The following is a 19,343-nucleotide window of genomic DNA, read 5'->3' as shown; positions in this document are numbered from 1 at the left end:
ACCATTTTCTGTCTTATTTCCTGTCCTACATATTCATTTGGAGTTTCTTTTATTCGAACAGGTGCCATTATCTCATGTGCTGACAAATCCAACAAGGAAAAGGTTTATTCAATTCAGATACACTTAATTAAAATTAATTCTTTTATTTATCTTAACTTATTTTTACTTATCTTTACTTATTTTTATTTATCTTTACTTATTTTTATTTATCTTTACTTATTTTACTTAATTCCTTTACTTATTTTACTTAATTTCTACTTATTTTTTTTTTATTATTTTTTTTTTACTTAATGCACCGTCTGACAATTTATTGATTTTAATTTAGTCGCAAGGTGGAGTTCTGTTCGTGTCAAAAACTGCCGAGTCCAATCCTGGAGAAAAATATCCAAAACAAGAGACGGCCCTCTGTCCGACCAGCACGCTGTAAGTACCCCTCACAGCGCGTGTCTCAAAATACTGTTGCACCTTCGGTAACCCCAAAAAGTGCTCGCAATACACCCCCGGTAACCCCGCAGGATGTACTGCGCAGATATTTATCCTCACTACCAGTACCCCTCAATAGTGAACAACACATTTAATGCCGCGAATCACCGTCTCGTCCCACAGCGCGCACTGTTTTTTCAAATACGGTTACATCCACCGTCTACGGTTAACCACCGGCTGCCCCAAACTCGTTCTCTTGCTGCAGTTCAAGAATATTGAACGAGATGGGTTCACGGATATGTCTCCTAGACCCGGCAGGCAACACCACAGAAGCCCATAAAGAGAAAAAGATGAGCTACTCACCTCTCTTTACTTCGCCTTGCGTTGCATCAAAACTTCAATGAAATGAAAACTTCAACGATCTCCAGCGGGTGCCTCCATAAACTGATGCAAAAAATTTACTCTAAATCCACGTCAGACGGTGGGGGTGGTAATTTAGTATGCAAATTTATTCAAAGAATATAGGAAATGAGAATACAACTCATAACTTACAAACAGATTTAGTAAGTATTAAAAATCAGCTTCAAATATAGAAAATACAAATCCCAATATTAATATAGTTTTAAAAGCAATCCATATATGATGGGTGTTGCCCAATTAAGAGTAATACAAAATGCATTATAATGTTCAAAAGTAATCAAGATGTTAAAAATAATAATACAAAGTATACAACAATACCTGTATATCAAAAGTCAAAAGTTATACTAATATTCATATGATAACAAATAATATAATAATAATCATATCTGAGATGAATAAAACCTGAGAGAAGTTGAAGTATTCAAGTGAGCCCGGAATCAAAGATAAAGAAGAAGGTGAGCAAAGACTAAGTCCAGCTAGAAGGGTCCAGTCTGAACTCAACCTGAGCTAAAACCAGGAGGGATACATTGCCTCCTCTTATAGCTCTGCCAAACAAAGGAACTCGTGATTAAAACTAAAAACCGTCTATGCAGCAAATATCAAGAGGTGTTAAATCATTAATCCAAAAATATCAGATGAGCTCTGCAGTCTGGTTTCAGTTCCCTATTTCAGATCAGTCAGCAGATAAGTTGTTGCTTGCTGGACTTTGAGCATTGCTCAGAAAACTGTAGATTAACCTCAAATTTAAATACATGATGCACATACGTCTTCTAAGGTCTAAAGTTCAACTGAGACCTTCAGAAACAGACTGTTCTGTACTTTTAAGCACGTAGCCAATGCCCTCAAGACAGAGGTCCAAATTTGGGTTACACCAACAGTCATATTGTTTAATATCTTTACAAATTAAAATAACTGTTTTCTATTTTAATTATTGTAAAATGTAATTTAATCCTGTGATCGCAAAGCTGAATTGTTTAAAAAAATAAATTATGTAGGGCAAGTGCTTCCAAAAAAAAACTTCTTCCATCTCGCCATCTAGCGGTTAAATGATATATATTTTCTAATAAATATGCACATACTGTACACACTGTTGCTCTAGCTTCTTTTTAAAGATTCTTACGGGAGTTTGTTCTAATAAGATATAGGCACATGGTTTAATGTGCTAGAATGGGCACTATCACATAATTAAGAATTAATCCTGAAAGCAAAGCTTCTGAAAAAAAACAAAAACAACAACAAAAACAACGTTATTGTTGGATGGTTAACAAACAAACCACTATTTGCTTTCTGCTCTATCCCTAGATCTGTCCACCTTTAATATATCTGACATATATTCAGATTAAACGAATGTGATCGATTTCTTAGAAAACACTAGGCAATTTAGCTATATCCTCCGATACTTTTTTCTTGATAATCCTTTTCCAAGAACACAGAAACGGCTGGTAAATAAATCTTCTGATGCAAATCATGTTATTTGATTTGGCAATAGCTCTGACATGACTTCACATCTGCGGCCACTGCACTGGTAAGTTTGAGGTTGCAGGTATCATCGTGTTTACAATCAGGAAGAGTGTAGAGGAATGATGTGTCAGTGGCGGTTGGGTCTTTTTCTTTGCAAGCACTGCACAAAACACATACACAAGACAATCTGAGTTTATAAGCTATTGACAAAGTGTCAAATGATTGCATTTACCTGAAGTAGCAGCCAGACTTCCTTTTTAAGCCCTCAGTGACAGCGCTGTAGATAGAGGTCTGTGCGCCCTGCCAGGGAGTTTTCATCGGCTGCATACAGGGTAGAGACAGTATAGAGAACTTGCATGGAGAATGAAAGGTTAGATATACTGCAGTTTTGATATAGCAAACAATTAATAAACTAACAAAGTTTCTTAGTTTATTTTGAGCCAAAAAAGTAAACAATTAATCTTTGTTTTATTGTCTGTCTTGGGTGATTTTGTCTCATACTGTGCCACAGGCTGTGTGCAATCCTTTTACAAGTTCATATACAAATAAAGCATTTACATGAATACATTTTGTTGTTTGTATTGTTTTATATTTCAATGGATGCTCCCACAGGTACAGTAGTCTCTGTGTACTGCCTACATCCAGGAGTGATTCGAACAGAGCTGAATCGCCATGTTCTGGCATTGTCCCCTCTCTAGAGAAAAACACATTGGCCAGCTTACTCTGTTTATAAATGAGCAAAGAACTGTAAGACCATTTTTCAAAGAGCCGGTCATCAAATTCAATCTCTCCTGTAGGTTTTCTTTCCATAAGGTTCTGTCTTGTTAAAAATTTTAGGGTCAGAAAGATTTTATTTTGTAAAGAATACTGTAACACTGTAACGTTCATAGTACGGGAAGGAGGAGGCGGGAACCGGCTAACATTTAAACAAAAAAATTAAAGGGGGGGAGTGAAATGCTCGTTTTCACTCAATATCCTGTTAATCTTGAGTACTTATAGAGTAGTACTGCATCCTTTATAACTCCGAAAAGTCTTTAGTTTTATTATATTCATAAGAGAAAGATAGTCTGTACCGACTTTTCCCGGAAAAACACGACCGACTGGAGGCGTGACGTGTGGGCGGAGCTAAAGAATCACGAGCGCGAGTAGGCTTTTGTGTTGAGAGCGTCTGGAAGCTGTGACATTACCGTGAGGAAAAAAACATCCAAAACAAACCATGGCTAACAGTCAGATTCAGCGTATATTTATGATCCAAAATCAGATCCAGAGGCTGAAATTTAACAAGAGCAGCATCAGCAACGACGTCTCTATGTGGTATGTACTGAAACTGTATATATTTGCTTAGCGGTTTTGGAAAATGACTAAGTTCCACTTTATGTTGTCTTTTTTTATTTTTAAGCTGTACATGTGGAAAGTGCAGTTTGATGACAACATCGCATGTTGTTTACTTGATGTGCTTACGCGCTGATAGCTAAGTTAACAACACAGAGATATTTGAAGCAGTTTTACTCACCGCCTGCGGTTCCAACACACGATCGTGACCCTTTTTCGTTGGGACTGCATCATCCTTAAGAAATAAACGATGTGCAAATCCCACGTCAAACTGGGCCTTGTTTGTAAAACAAGCATCTTCGAAATGCAGGGAACAAACAAAAACACTTGCAAAACTCCGTTGATGCTCTTTAAAAATAAACTCCATCCACTGGTCCCTTAATGCAGTTTTTTTTTTTTTTTTGGTAATCTGTGCAGGGTTGTCTTGCCCTGGAAACCAAAAACACACTTCTTTTGTGAGAATTCGGTCTCTTGCTCTGATCAGTGAATGTCTGTGCTCTGCTTTACGGGAGCGCGCGCTCTTCCGGCAGAAGTGCCCTTAGGACCCATATAAGGAAATTCCGCTCCATCTAACGTCACACAGACCCATACTCGAAAAAAACTTTCCGAAACTTGTGACAAACCGGAAGAGGTATTTTTGGAACAAAAATCTCCTTCAAACGTACAACTTAATTTTGAAACTTTGTCAATGTTTAGCATGGGAATCCAACTCTTAAACAGTGTAAACAAATTTATGCATTTCACCCCCCCCCCCCTTAATAATAAAATAAACACAAAAGAGCGCGACAGCGATTTAATAATCCTGAAAAAAAAAATTACGTTTCCACAAAAAAAAAAGAATTTATATTGATGTGAATTGATTACTCATCTATCGTGAACTTTTACAAAATAAAGAATAAACCTGGTCACATTATATCTTCTTTATGCAGAATGTTATAGAGCTTAAGCAATTTAACAGCTTAGTATACGCTTCTCTAAAAGGCTAAATAAATCCGCGCCTCATAAATATAGAACAGATTTCTCCACGATATGAAACGACATGTATCTCAGAATCACAATAAGAAAATGAGTTTCTCGCATGAATATTAGGCTAGTGGTCAGATCAGATGGTAGTTTTATTAATTGAATATGGTAGAGTACGGCCTTGTAATGAAAATGGGAATGTTGATAAATAATGCAACAATCGGCGCAAGAACAATTATAATGGCTTAAATCTAAATTAAACGCACACGTACTCTGTAAACTGTAAAGAATTGGTTTTATTATCTAATTTCAACCGTAAGTTATCGTAACGATCCCGATTTTTCTTTCTTTTTTTTTATTCTTTTTTTTTGTATCGCATATGTACTAAGACTAAAATCAGCAGTTATCTGTTGCATATTAAAGATCAGAAATAAATGTAATATAGGCCTATATTTTGTACGTTTTTCAAAAGGTGTTTATTTTGTAGGGTAGGCTAATGTGTTCACATTTTTTTTCACAGAACCATTCAGAAACTGCATTGATTTAATTCAAACGAGCCATACAGTTCTTGGTGAAGTCGATAACCACTCCTTCTGGGTCACGAAAAAGAATCGGTCCAGAAGATTCATTTGTTCGGTACTCGTAGTACACTGGTTGAGCTGTACAGATTCATTAAAAAAAACTATTCATAAGAGTCGTTTCTTGATGAATCGGACCTCAGTGGTCTTGTCAAATGTTTCGTGCTGTATATATTCAGTAATGTCTTTGCAGAGAATCTGAACAGTAGTGCAGTAAACGTGATGTACACAAAAGTGATGTTCCGTCCACATTGGCGGAAGGCCGCATGTTATAGAACTGTTAATGGAACAGAAGCTCTTAAAAATCATTTGGTTCCAGTACGTTTTAAAAAAAATTAACCTGTTATGAAAAAGTACGGGTTTTTGTTTCCTAACATTGTTTGTTTCCTAATGTTTTGTGCATGTAAGGGGTGTATTTATTATTATATTTGGCTAATATTTTCATATAGGGGATATTTTGAGTAATCAATAATTAATCATCAAGAATTGTGTTAGAAAAAGACCAGTCTATGATGGCCTTAATATCTTATCAAAAAATACTAGCTGCTTTTCTCTATTAATACAGCAGTTGGTTAAACAATGCAGAATGTTGTCGTTTGAAGGAAGGAAGCCATTTTCTTGTTCCAGTAACCACTCCTCCTTAGTTCAGAGATTACAGCCAATCAGAGGTCAGAATCCATAACAGGAAGTGACGTTTTGAGCGCATCAACCAATCGCTGCCGCAGAAAGGGCAGAACTTCTGCCCATTTAGCGCACTTATTCGTCTCGTTTGTGACAAACAGGCAGGCTTTGTGTTCTTTCAATATATCACATTGAATATATTTCCATATACACTAGAATCCGGTAAGTAGTATTTATAAATTCGGCCATATTCGTTGTATTCGCGCTTTAATTCAAGCATTAGACGATCGTCATTTATTATGTGCGCAGAGGACAGTACGCGGAGTGCGCACTTAGTAGGCGCCGCGCGAGGGGGTTACTGCAGAATCTGTGACCGAGTATTTGTAATAAACATCGCACTGACTCTCCTTCCGATCCACTTTGGATTTTCAACCTCTATAAGTGTAATAGTACACGTATCTAAGGCTTAATGCTTTCGTTTAGATCTGTCAAATGTTCCAGTCTGACGCATTGGATGTATGGCACAGGAACTACTTTTCTCATTGCCATGAAACCACATTGCGCGTACTTACACAAGATACTGAGGGTTTTTCTGAAGTGATACGGTTTCGCACTGAATATCAAACCCATTGTAATGCAGCATATATATAATAAAATGTTATTGTATTTTTTCAACATTGTCTGTAAAAACATGTTTGCTGTTTCACGTTCACTACGCAAATTCTTAGCTCAATAAACATTTTATATTTCAGAAACATGGATTCGGATCTGTTTATGGAGTGTGAGGAGGAGGAGCTGGAACCATGGCAACAGCAACATTCAATGGATGATTCAGTGAGAAATGCTGAAAACAGTTCTCCCACTGGTGTGTCATTTTATATGTTTTTCTGTGACATTTCATTTGTAGTTAGATTTACGTTTATTTATACATATGTAGATACTTAATGTATCTAATAAACATTTTCTTTTAATAATTATTCTTTATTTCAATATTATACTGAATAAAACCTGTTCTTCTCCGCTGTTTAGTGTCTTCCACTCCAGCTACGGTGGTTGATATTCCAGCTGAGCCTAAAACTGTGGTGATCCCAAACTTACCACCTGTAGTAAATACAGCAGACATGGTACCGCTGATCACAAACACATGTAAGTATTTATTCCTTATTGCACTGTTTAAGTGATTATCAGTTCAGAGAAATAATGTCTCGGCTGCTCTTTTTCATTTAATGAAAGAGAAATAGGACCAGGGCTGTCAAGCTCTAAAATGACAAAAACATAAAAATATCAAATAGTTTTCAATTTCAAGTGTTTTGAAGTCATGTGCTTTGTGTAAGGGACAGGCTGAAATGTAACTCGCTATTTCACATAATCCATGTTGAAACATAGAAAGGGAGCACCAAAAGTACTATTTATTACAAAAATGGTACATCAGTGCCAACGCCACTATCTTGATGTCCGCATTTTACATTTTTATTCTGTACTATTCCTTTAATCAGTCATTTATTCCTTCAGTGACTCCACGTGTAGTTCCTGCTGCTGTGCCGGCGGATATTCCTAAATCAGTGCAAGGGCAGCAGGTCTTCTTGGCGCCTGGAGGAGGAGGGCTTGGCACTGTGGCTCTGTCACAGGTTCTCCTGCCTGGCACAACTCATACTGCCAATGGTGCCAACAGCCAGCCGATTTACTTTACTACACAGGTGCTGCCACCATCCCCCATTTCCCTGCTCATTTCTGGTCAATATCAACTTTTCTTCTTTTAATCAAAATTCTTCCTATTGTGTATGATTCATGGTTTTCCTGTCCAGAATATCCATCCTGTCCGGCCTGGTCAGAGACCAATGAGTTTGGTGCTGAATGTCCAACAAGGCCAAACTGTTCGACCCATTACACTTGTCCAAGGTATGTTAATGTACTTCATAAACTTGCTCTGAACTTGATTATTTTGCAAGACTTTTTTTTTCTTTTTCTTTTTTTTTCTTATTGATTGGCAATGTCTTTTTTTGATCTATTTTCAGAACCTGGCACACAAATTTTCAAACCAGCTGTTGGAGCACCCCAAATAATTACCCAGCCAGCTCAAATAAGGACTGGAGCTCCAGTTGCAAACAGGGTCCAAACACCCAGCACTTTTAGCACTGTGCAGATCCCTACTACTTTCACTATTCATACTACAACAGCAGTCACCCAGCCTGCAGCTAATTCTCTGCCCAACATGTCCTCCACAACCATTTCTCAGCCCTCCACAACACGAACCACAACTAAAATTGGTAAGATGCTCCTGTTGAGAACAGTTATCTTACTGTTATTAAAATGATTAAATTATTACAGATATCTATTTTTTTTAATAATGGTTTATATTTTCAAGAAACAGTGATGTTATAGGAGTAAATTATTTAAATATTAATTATATTAAAATTGCATTATAAAATATTTCGCACATTCATTGTTCACAAGATAAAATCATGTAAACAGGTATTTCCTATTGTAACTGTTACTATATCATGTATCTATCACACCTTGAACACTCTTTATTGAACAATCAGCATCAAGAACTGCAATTTTCAGTTTTAAAATTGTATTTATTTCTATTTACAGTGACAATAAAGCCAGGAAATGGACCCTTGGACATGCAAAATTTAATGAGCCTTGTGAAATCCGTGAATCTTCCTGGTGGGGCTCAAGCACAGACATTTGTTGTCATGAGCAATCAAAAGACCAACAACAGCCCTATTTCTTCCACTGCTGTACCTGTCATGACACAAAGTGTTGCCCAAAGTAAGTAGGCTGTTCTTATTGTGCATTTTTGATAGCTACTGTAATAGTTTCAAACTAGAGTACAGCCACGCTGTCTTTTCTCCCCCCTTTCTTTGTAGCAATGCCTATTACACATACAACAACATCCACAACCTATCATTTGTGTCCTCGTTGTGGAGCTCAGTTCAAAATGATTGAGGCTCTACGGAGTCATATGTGTGTAAGTATAAACTTTTTGAAGATCCTATTATATATATATATATATATATATATATATATTATATACGTACATACGTACATGTGTTTGTGTTTTGGTCATTTAAAAGTGGTCAATTAATCTCCTTCTCCCCTTTAGTTCTGCTGCCCAGGTCTGGTCCGGACTGACACAAGCAGCACTGCAACTGCTGTGAACACCCCAGCCACACCACCTAAAAGCGTCTCTGTTGTGCCCAGTATCAAGCTGGATAGCCCACCTACAAAGGCCGGAGAAACCCAGAACAGACTTGTCATGCTGGTCGATGATTTCTACTATGGTACATTTGAGGGGAATCGAGTCTATGCACCAATGGACAACTCAAAAGAACCATTATCATTCAAATGCCTCATCTGTAACAAGAGACTAAAGAATAATATTAGGTACGTTGATAGAAAGCAAGGTAGGATGTGAATTATTGGTATATATGTCTAGTTGCAGTGATAGGATTCATTCTAGAATGCTGCAGTTATTAAGTGTTTGTTGTGCTTGCAGACTTATGAAGCATATGAGGAACCATGTTGAGCTGGAGCAGCAAAATGGGGAGATGGACACGCACACGTCCTGCCAGCACTGTTTCCGTCGTTTTCCCACACCATTTCGTCTACAATGCCACCTGGAGAGTGTCCACACCTCTATTGTGTCATCTAGTAAGAGCAAGTTTCCAGTTTAATCTTTAATCTTTGAAGCATACACTTCTGGTCAAATGTAAGGGGTCTGTTGATATATTATGGTTTTAATCAAGATTATCCCTGTTTAAACAGTTTGCCCTTATGCAACTGCTCTCAAATCATTGGATTTTGCAGTAGTACGTCCCACAACAGAGTTGCCAACCAGTATCTCTGTCAAGCACTTTTCTCTTTTCCCTATACAGTAATATTCTTGTGCTCAAGCAACACTAGCAGCTTTCCTCACAGAGAATCAGTTCATACAGGCACAAATAAAGTTGTTCATCAGTCCACTCATTGTCCCAAAAAATTAAATTGTGCAGTATTTTGTTAGCAACCAGCTTGTGCCAGATTAAAAAAACAATGTGCTTGCAAGACTATGGTTATGCTGATAAGAGCATATGCTGATAGCATCTTCACACTTTTGCTATGTTCACTAGTTTATTTGATTCAATTCAAACTTAAAGGTGCAACTGGGCCAATGTCCAACAAACGTTTTGTAACAGCTAACTTTCATATCTTTTTTTTCACAAGGCTCTTAGTGCCACATAATGCCTCTTTAACACCTATTGTATTCAGATGTTGCATGATGTCCTGAGCTTTTGTATGGTTTACTATAGTAAGAGTAAATGTTTAATATCTATTGACTGACAGATGTTTCACGTCTGCTTTGTCCTGGTTTGCTATAGTGACTGTGAACCTGTGAAGTTTAATTTGTCAATTGATTTAGTGGTTTTGCTTTTCTGTTCAGCCAAGTGTAAGATATGTGAGTGGTCCTTTGAGAGTGAGCCAGTGTTCCTGCAGCACATGAAGAACACCCACAAACCTGGAGAGATGCCTTATGTGTGCCAGGTATGTTGAGAGCAAATCACCTTACTACCAGTCTCCATCTATAGCTGCTTTTCCACCATTGTACCAAACTATTCTTATTCCATGCCGATCCAGCTCAGCCGATACATATATAGTATTGTTATCCACTGTGGGGCTGATAACAGAGCTTGTAATACAGATGTGCCAATCGATGTCTTGGTAACCTAAATGTTTACATTAAGTGTGCAACGTAAATAACAACCATGTTATGGAGGAGTTTACTTCACACCAATAGTGTGTTTGGCCAACAGCAGAAAAAAACTAGTAGCCAGACAACAAACAAGTGACCAATCCTGCATGGTCACGTGACTAAACGCATTCCACCAGCACAGAATTCGATGCCGAGAACGGTTTTGCTGTGCCGAACCAAGCTCTAGTGGAAGTATAACTGGAACCAGTCCTTCCTTTTTGTGGAACTGTTCGGCCCAACAGTGGAAAGGTGGCTTTTAAAAGTATAATAGTGTCTCAGAGTCCTTAATGTCTTGACACTTTCAGGTGTGTGAATACCGGTCATCCTTCTATTCGGATGTGTTTAACCACTTTCGTACATGGCATGAAGATACCCGCCATCTCCTGTGCCAGTACTGCCTTAAGGTTTTCAAACATTCCAGAAGTTACCTGCGGCACTATGTTTGTCACCAGGTGAGCATAAACCATAAGGTCATGAAAGATAAATAGAGACCAAAAAATATAATTTAATGCTCCTGTATTTCTTATTGCCTGACCCATTAGACAAAAACCGATATTTTTTGTGTTCTCCAGAAGTCCACAGTTTACCACTGTAACAAATGCCGTCTTCAGTTCCTGTTCACGAAAGACAAAGTTGAGCATAAAGTCAATCACCACAGGACTTTCCGAAAACCTTGTGAATTGGAGGGGCTCCAGCCTGGGACAAAAGTAAAATATTAGTCTGTTTGTTTGTTTGAAAGCAAATTCAACAGGTGCAACAATGTATTTAATCAATGTTTTATGTCATGTCATTATTCCCAGGTGACCATTAGGACATATGTTGGGCTTAAGAAGTCACCAGGTCAGGTATCTTCAAAAGCATCCACTAACTTTCAGAAGAATAGTAATAGCAGTTCACAAACCTGTAGTGGTGACCAGCAATCACAAAGACATGGAGCTCGGAAGAAACAGGTCAGCAAGACGTTTGACTTCTTGTCCAAGTTCCAAGAGCAGAGGTAAGCCCATTCTAAGCATTTTAACATATATGTTGATCCATTTCAATTGGAAATCAGACATTTGAAGTATGTACTTCTTAGTCTTCCTCTCTCCAGGACACTGCAGGACAGACATAAGTGTGTGGAGTGCACTTTTGACATCCCAGACTTTACGAATCACTACCCTACATATGTTCACTGCTCACTCTGCTTCTATAGCACTTGCTGTTCCCGTGCTTATGCAAACCACATGATCAAGTAAGTAAAGTCATATGACTTTCTATACATCCTCTTGCACTAAAATGATCAATCTGTAAAATAAGAAATGGTGCCACTTGAAACTGGAGGTTAAAGTTTTTTTTATGTTTGGAATGGCAGATAATCAGTGTGACAAAATACTGACTGCAGTTCATTTATTTATTTCAGCAATCACGTTCCTGGAAGAGTCCCAAAAGCATCTAAAAAAGGGCAACCAAGGTAATATATCATTTTCCATTTTGGAAGGTGGTAAGGTGTATTTTTTTTAATACAGTCTGAAACTGTTGCTTATGGCTGTTTTGTTGGTCTTTTGTAGTGGTGTGAAGCTGAGCTGTGCAGGTTGTGAATTCTCCACTGTTCTAGGGAACTTGATGGCCAAACATCTCATTAAGTTCCCTACTCACTCCTGCTGTATCTTCACTCGTAAAGGTGGGTGTTCTCCAGCTCAGTAGAACATTAAAGCGTGTCTTTAAAACTCATTATGAAAAACTGTGTCTTACTGCATGATCTCCTCACCTGCATGCTCAAATTTCTGTCTCTGCTTCCTGTCTTCTTTAGATACAGGGCGTTCAACTCTATTGTAGGTGTCATTAGTTGTATGATTATAGTAATAATACAGTGTAGACACAAAGTAACAATACCTTCAGACTAAATTAATAGTATTATGACATACACTGCTACTGGAAACTTGTCAGTACAGATTATCACTGTAAATTACTTTTATTTAACAACAAGGTCTAAAATGACTTGAAGTGCCAAATGGATGTTAAACCGTTTTGGGGAATAATAATAAAAAAAATTAAATACTGAAGATATACAATTTGCAATTTTCACAGTACACGTTACCGTATAAGTGCCAGATTACCTTTTTCAGTAAATGTAAGGCATGTGCTACTGATACACGCAACAACTTTTTGTTTTTAAACAATCTTTACAGGCTTAATTAAACAGTGTGTTGTAATTGCGTTGGATTAAACTCTTTTTACAGTAGATTTCTAACATCAGAGTGTCTTAACACTGTACATATGGAAACTGTTTGTCTTAAGGCTTGATAATGTTAAGGCTTACACACTGTATGTATTTTCACAGCATGAATGTTATTTATTGTGAGGATAGGCACCTACAATAAAGAAGAATATTGTTTATAAATATTTTTTCTATGCATTCTTAGCAACACTCAAACATTACATATATGCTTACAACATTTGCAAAGTTGCCACTCTTGAGTAATAGCTCACAGTAAGTGATACACAACAATCACAGGTGTGGGGTATGATCTCAAGATGGCCATTGTCAAAATGGACAAATGTTGGCCTTTTGAACTTAGTGTGACGCTACAGGATTTACAGGCAAGGCTTTGCAAGAGCATTCTGGATGAGTGAACGAATATTTACACAAAACCTACTGCACACCACCTGAACTGGAGAATATCACAAGGAATACAAAAAAACCCAAAAACTAAATGGAGTAATTTAGAAACATGACAAATAAAGATCGACAAGGACTATCCATCGAGGAATTATCTGCTGCTTCTGAGCTGCTTATTGTTTTCTGTTTTCAAAAGCTAACTGACCTATCAAAACCACATATACATTGAGCATGGTGTTATAAAATGGATTATTGGTGATAGTAGAGACTCCAAGGAGGAGACTAACTATGTTCCTATAATCCCTCCCCTCCCCTACAGAGTGTTTGGAGACAGATATTGAGTTCTGCCAGGTTGAGGAGGAGGTGGAGGGCCCACAAGGGGATGAAGCTAGTGATTTTGGGACACAGCCTGACTGGTTGTCCATGAAGCAGTGGAGTGTGCCTAAAGAGGAAGGAACTGTGCCAGAATTCATGGACAGCTGTGGCCCACAGCATACAATGGCCAGGAATAGTGATGTCCTCGAATACTTCCAGCTTCTTTTTCCCAACATCCTTTTTGAACAAATAGTTTTTGAGACCAATGCCTATGCCACTTACTGCTGCTCTTTGGGGCAGGGGGACCCTTCCTGGAAACCCGTATCCATAGAGGAAGTCAAAGGCTTCTTTGGTCTCTCTATCCTCATGGGAATTCAGGGCTTGGGGGACCCAGAGTTATACTGGTCCTGGGACCATCACCATGGCCGCTACGGCTCCAGGACATGGGAGCTCTTTTACAGGACCATGTCAGTCAAACGCTTCAAGCAAATGGGCGCTCACATCCGAATGAGCAGCATGCTTGTGGAGAAGGAAAACCAGAATGCTGACAAGTTGTCCTTTTTTCACCCAATGCTGAGCATCCTGCAGACAAGTATGCGAGAGGCCTACAAGCCAAATAAATGTCTGACAATTGATCAAGCTTTTCTACCAAACAACGACAAAGGAATCGCTCAGGAGGAGAGTAAAAATTCCCAGCCGAGGATATGGCTACTGTGTGACTCAAAGTCAGGCTACTGCCATAAACTGCTGGTCTTAACGCGACAGGAGACACACAAAGACTTAGGAAAATCAGTTGTACCTCAACTCATAGAGGGACTTGAGGGTAAACATCACCACATTTTCTTGTCCAGCTCACTTGTGACAGTGCCACTGGTGAAGGAGCTGTATGACGTTGGAATATACTGCTCCAGCTCTGTCCTCCCTCAAAGTCCGATTTTGCCCAAGGAGTTTTGGAATGAACCTCCTCTGAACAGTCAAGGTGATTTCCAACAGTATGAATTCGCCCCGCTTCTCGCCACCAGATGGAGAGATAACAAGCAGCTGGTATGTCTCTCCACAAATGCTGATGCAGGCCACCCAGACGTCGTGTGGAGGAGATCTCCCACTAAGATAGGCGAGCTTTGTGCTGTTGAAAGACCCCAGGCCTTTAAGCTACTTCAGGACAACATGCGTGGTGTGGACATTTGTAATCAGCTGCTGGCGTGCAACCAACTCGGTGGGTTGGTTCTCGACACCAATTGGCGCCGTCTCTTTTGGTTCCTTGTCAATTTGAGCATCATCAACTCTTTCATTGTCCTACGGGAAACCCGCAAAGACAACCCACCTGGGTGGTTTCCGGGGGGACATTTCTCCCAGGCCATCTACCGTAAACGTCTTGGGTACCAGCTAGCCAAGTGTGGCGAAAGATATGCTTGCCAGGACAAAGGCCACGATAGCATGTTTGAGCAGCAGACTTTAAAAAAAGAAAATCTGGAGACGCAAGAAGGGGTCAGACATCGATTATCCAAAATTACTTGTAAGACAAGGGGATGTAAAGTTTGCAATCTTAAAAACGTGTCATGAGAGTGTAACAATTTTTTAATTGGCATGCATTCACTTGAAATGATAATGCATTATATTATATATTTTTAACATTAAAGATATAACATCAACACATTGTTTACATTGTTCTAGATTATTATAATTCATGTAATTTTTTTCCTCTACAGGTAACCCAAAAGTTGGATTCATTGACACCAAGAGGTACAGTACATATTTTAGAAGCCAACGGTTTCAGAAATACTTTCTCACTCAGACAATTGTATGATTTAAAATGGCTGTGGTAGATAAATTCAAAAATGTTTTTTACAAACATTTTAGTTAGACCTAATTTAAGATTTAATTTCAGAGTTATTGCATGCACTTTTTAAAAATAAATTTAAATGTAAAAAAAGTTAGCAAAAGTTGCCACATTTTTCATGTTATACAGATTCCTGAAATAGTGCATTATTTCCCTTCCAGGGAAGGCATAGAGCCTGGACTTAAGTCTAGAACTGAAATGTTGGAAAGAGGCCTGCATAGTTCTTCACTGGATGTCAAAAACTCATGCAGCGCCAATGCTGGTCTGGTTGAAGACGTGGACCAAGAAATGGCCCCTCTGGAAGATGAAGACACTGACTCTGGGATGACTGAAAGTGATGAAGACATGCCACAGGAAACAGTGGCTAGACAGAAGCTTGAGGTAACCGTAACCAATACATTTTCACAACCTGTGAAAAACAGAGAGGAGACTCTGTCTATGCATCAACGTCGAATACTACTCCTTGCACTGTGCTCCGGGGTCCAGAAAGCGGGTAAAGAAATGGACACTAAACCTCAGCTCATCAAAACCTGGCTTCAGGACAAAGAGAATCAATTAAATGAATGCAGCAGCAGGAGCTGTGGAGAGGCCATTGATCGTCTAGTGGAGTGGGTTTTGACTCAACGGGAACAGCAGCGTCCTATCAGTGAGGCGAAACTATTTGAAAAAGCTTCGGAGCTCCAAAGCCAAACCAACGAGAACAATTATTTCCGTATTTCATACGAGTGGGCCGTGAGCTTCATGATGCTGCACCAATTGGGCTTGGATACCCCTTTCACAGTATATCGGGAACTCCCTAATGCCATGGAGCAAAACTGCCATCACTTCACAGAGTTGGTGCACAGTAAAATAAAGGCAAACAACATTCCACAGTGTGTCTTTGGTGCTATGGACCAGCTTTCTGTTTTTGTGGACCTCAAAATGCTGAATGAGGATACCAGAATAAGCAGAGAGACTGCTTTTCAATTTACCGGGTCTGGGAAGCCTTTCATAAAAATCTACCTTTCAATGCTAGCAAATGGTACAATGCTACCTGCAGTGCTCTTCACAAGTTACTCTGCAAGCAGAAGCCCATCTGACTCAATCCTGCTTATGGCCAAAGAGGAAGGTTTCAGCACAGCGGAAGAATTAGAAATTTGGGCCACCAAAGTGTGGAAGCAACATCTCGACTCACAGAATGAAATTGATGCCCTACTGGTTATGGATAGCCACCATAGCCAAACTTATGAAAGCATCATATCTACAGTCAGTAGCACCAAAACCTTCCCTGCCATAGTTCCGGCTGGATGTACGGCCAGACATCAACCTCTAGAGATGTGTGTACGCCCTGTGCTGCAAAGGTTATTTCTAACTCGTTGGGCACAACAACCCAGCGATGGTGCATCTGGGGTTCAGCATGAGGATCTGGTGGAGCTTCTCGTATCTTGGTTGGAAGAGGCCATGTCATGCTTCTCCAGTAGGCCTGAATATATTCAGCACTCGTTCTGCTTGGCTCGCCTGCTTCCTGATCAGGAAGCAAATGCAAGTTTGCCTGGTACACCTTTGGAGCTGTTAAATAAACTGTCTGAGGCCACAACTGGACCTGAAGTTGTAGATCCTGAGTCAGCAGAAGAAGAAGAAGAGCCAATGGACACACATACTGTAGACAAAGTGAGCCAAGTAACTGAGAAAATTGATTTGACACTGGAGCCAGTGGATACTGAAAAAGAAGTCAGTGAAACAAAAGATGGAGATGCAATGCCAATTGAAATAAAGAAGACAGAGCAACAAAAGGAAAGAACTGATGAATGTTTGGAAATAGCAAGTGAATCCACCGATTTCTCACATTCAACGCCTGAATCAGAGACCCCTTCACACATCTCTGAACAAGAAAATTTGTCAGAATCTTGTCAGGATGATAACACTTACTGAACAGACTTGGCAAACAGGTGATTTTTGTAACTACAGAGACACTGAATAGAAGGATTTTAGGCCAGACAAACCTATTTAGGCAGTATGTGACTGTGGATAATTTAATTTACAACCTATTGTGGGGTCAAGCGAAAATGTAAAAATATTTTTTAATCCTAAATACTGTAAAGATTTACAGGACAGATACTATTTGGTTAAATTATATATCCTCAAAGTAAATCATCATTTTTGTGCCATTCTAAAGCTGTACTGAGAACATTTTCATCAACTCAAATTGAAGCTTACAGTGGTTCGCTTTGTTTGTTTTTTTTTGTTTTTAATAATCTAACACTTGAAATGAAGAATCACTCAAATGTTATTTCGATAATTGCTATTTAAAATTGTTTAAAGGGTCAAATGATGCGATTTCAATTTGTACTTTCTCTTTGGAGTGTTACAAGCTCTTCGTGCATAAAGAAGATTTGTAAAATTGCAAAGAACACAGTCTCAAACCCAAAGAGATATTCTTTATAAAAGTTCAATCTTCCCTACCTAAAACGCCTCATTTTAACACCTCCCCACGTCTACGTCATTATGTGGGAAGATTTCCATAACACTGCCGAAATGTTTATGCAAAGAAAGAAGGCATACCTTTTATTCTTGCTGTTGCCACTGCAACCATGTTCTAGAGATGCTTTGAAAGCAAAACTACTTTGTTTTTCCTTCCAAAAGAGGACACAACTAGAAATCAGTGGTTTAGTTGTATTTACAACACTGTTTCAGAACAGTTCAGTCCATTTGACAAAAGACGAGGACTGTTTTCTTTGAGAGTAGCCTACAATGCTGGTATCTATTTCCATAAAGTGGGGCGATTCCAACTTTGCAAGGACAGTCTGGCACTTGTGACTCACAGTCTGTAAGTACATTTTCGTATTTAAATAATTGGCCACTGATGATTCAAATGCAAATTTTGAGCACTGTAGAGTAACGCTTGTTGTTTTGTCATTTCTCCGATCACAAGTGCAGACATGGTTTTATGTTTACGTAGCACGATATGCAGCGTAATACGATATGCAGCTGGTATTGCAGAAGCAGCAGTGAATGGAGTGGGATCAGTATGTGTATTCATTATTGATTTCAGCATCTGAATTTACTGTAGCAACCACAGGATGGTGTAACTACACTCCAGGTGTCATTCATTGACATTCAATTCAAAGACTTTCTGTAGCACATTATTAGTGCCATTACATGTTTTTATAAAGGTGCTTACTTTGATTTAATTTCTGTTTGCTGCAACAATTTTGTATATATTTTATATGTACTAAATACTGGGGCTTAATGTAAATGGTCTGATTATGAAGGTAAGTGGGAGTTGAAATCACTGGGGGTCTTTTGGATGTTATTTTGATGAAACTGTAAAGAGGACTAAATATATGTATAATGATTTAAGAGGTAAAAGTGTTATGTGTGTGGCTTGGGATTTCTGACTATTCCTCATGAATAAAACGTAAATAAACTCAGTTTGTGCATAAAGCCAACACATTTTTTTCCCCCATGCTTCCCTGCTTTGTTTTAATGAGGACAGGACGTTTCCCACACTGCCTGCCAGAGACCAGCACCTGCATTTAGATTACTGAAAACTTGGACCTATGATTTCTCATAGGACAGTCAGAAGCTGCAGCACTGAGCAGAATGTTGATTTGTAACGAAGAATGAATATTTACACAAATAATTTAGATGAATCATGACTATATTTGTCTCATACAAATATATTTGCCATGATGCAAAGAATAAATACAACAGATTACGTTTTTCACATTTTGTGGGATGCAGCACCACAAAATTTCTATCAAATTGTTTTCAGTTAACTTGGAAATTAACATAGAAATCTAACTTTCAAAGAAAACCGATATATTCCGGGAAATGTAATGGCCATCCACTGTGTTGAATTAAAATTAATACATTTAAAGAAATTTTCAGATGGCATTTCATACATTGTTTATTACCGTAACTCAATGATTAAGAAAAAAAATATCCTGTAAAAATGCTTTGCGAATTCGAATTGAAGTTCTGCTCCCTTGCTACCTTGATTCAAATTCACAAACTGATTTTAACATTAAGCGCATTTAGAATTCAGTTCTGAATTGTGTGCAAACCTGAAAAGAT

General features: G+C 38.5%; 1 long non-coding RNA gene across 1 annotated transcript; it reads right to left on the bottom strand.

Moving 5' to 3' along the window:
- Positions 1–2,294: 2,294 nt before the first annotated feature.
- On the bottom strand, positions 2,295–2,625 carry LOC113059613 (uncharacterized). The gene is made up of 2 exons (XR_003278106.1): positions 2,537–2,625; positions 2,295–2,464 (listed from the first exon to the last, which is right to left on the bottom strand). It is a non-coding gene; the product is annotated as an uncharacterized LOC113059613 (long non-coding RNA).
- Positions 2,626–19,343: the final 16,718 nt, after the last annotated feature.

This window comes from Carassius auratus, chromosome 41 (genome assembly GCF_003368295.1).
Source record: "Carassius auratus strain Wakin chromosome 41, ASM336829v1, whole genome shotgun sequence".
Classification (NCBI taxonomy): Eukaryota; Metazoa; Chordata; class Actinopteri; order Cypriniformes; family Cyprinidae; genus Carassius; species Carassius auratus.
This window is presented reverse-complemented; position numbering and strand designations above follow the sequence as displayed.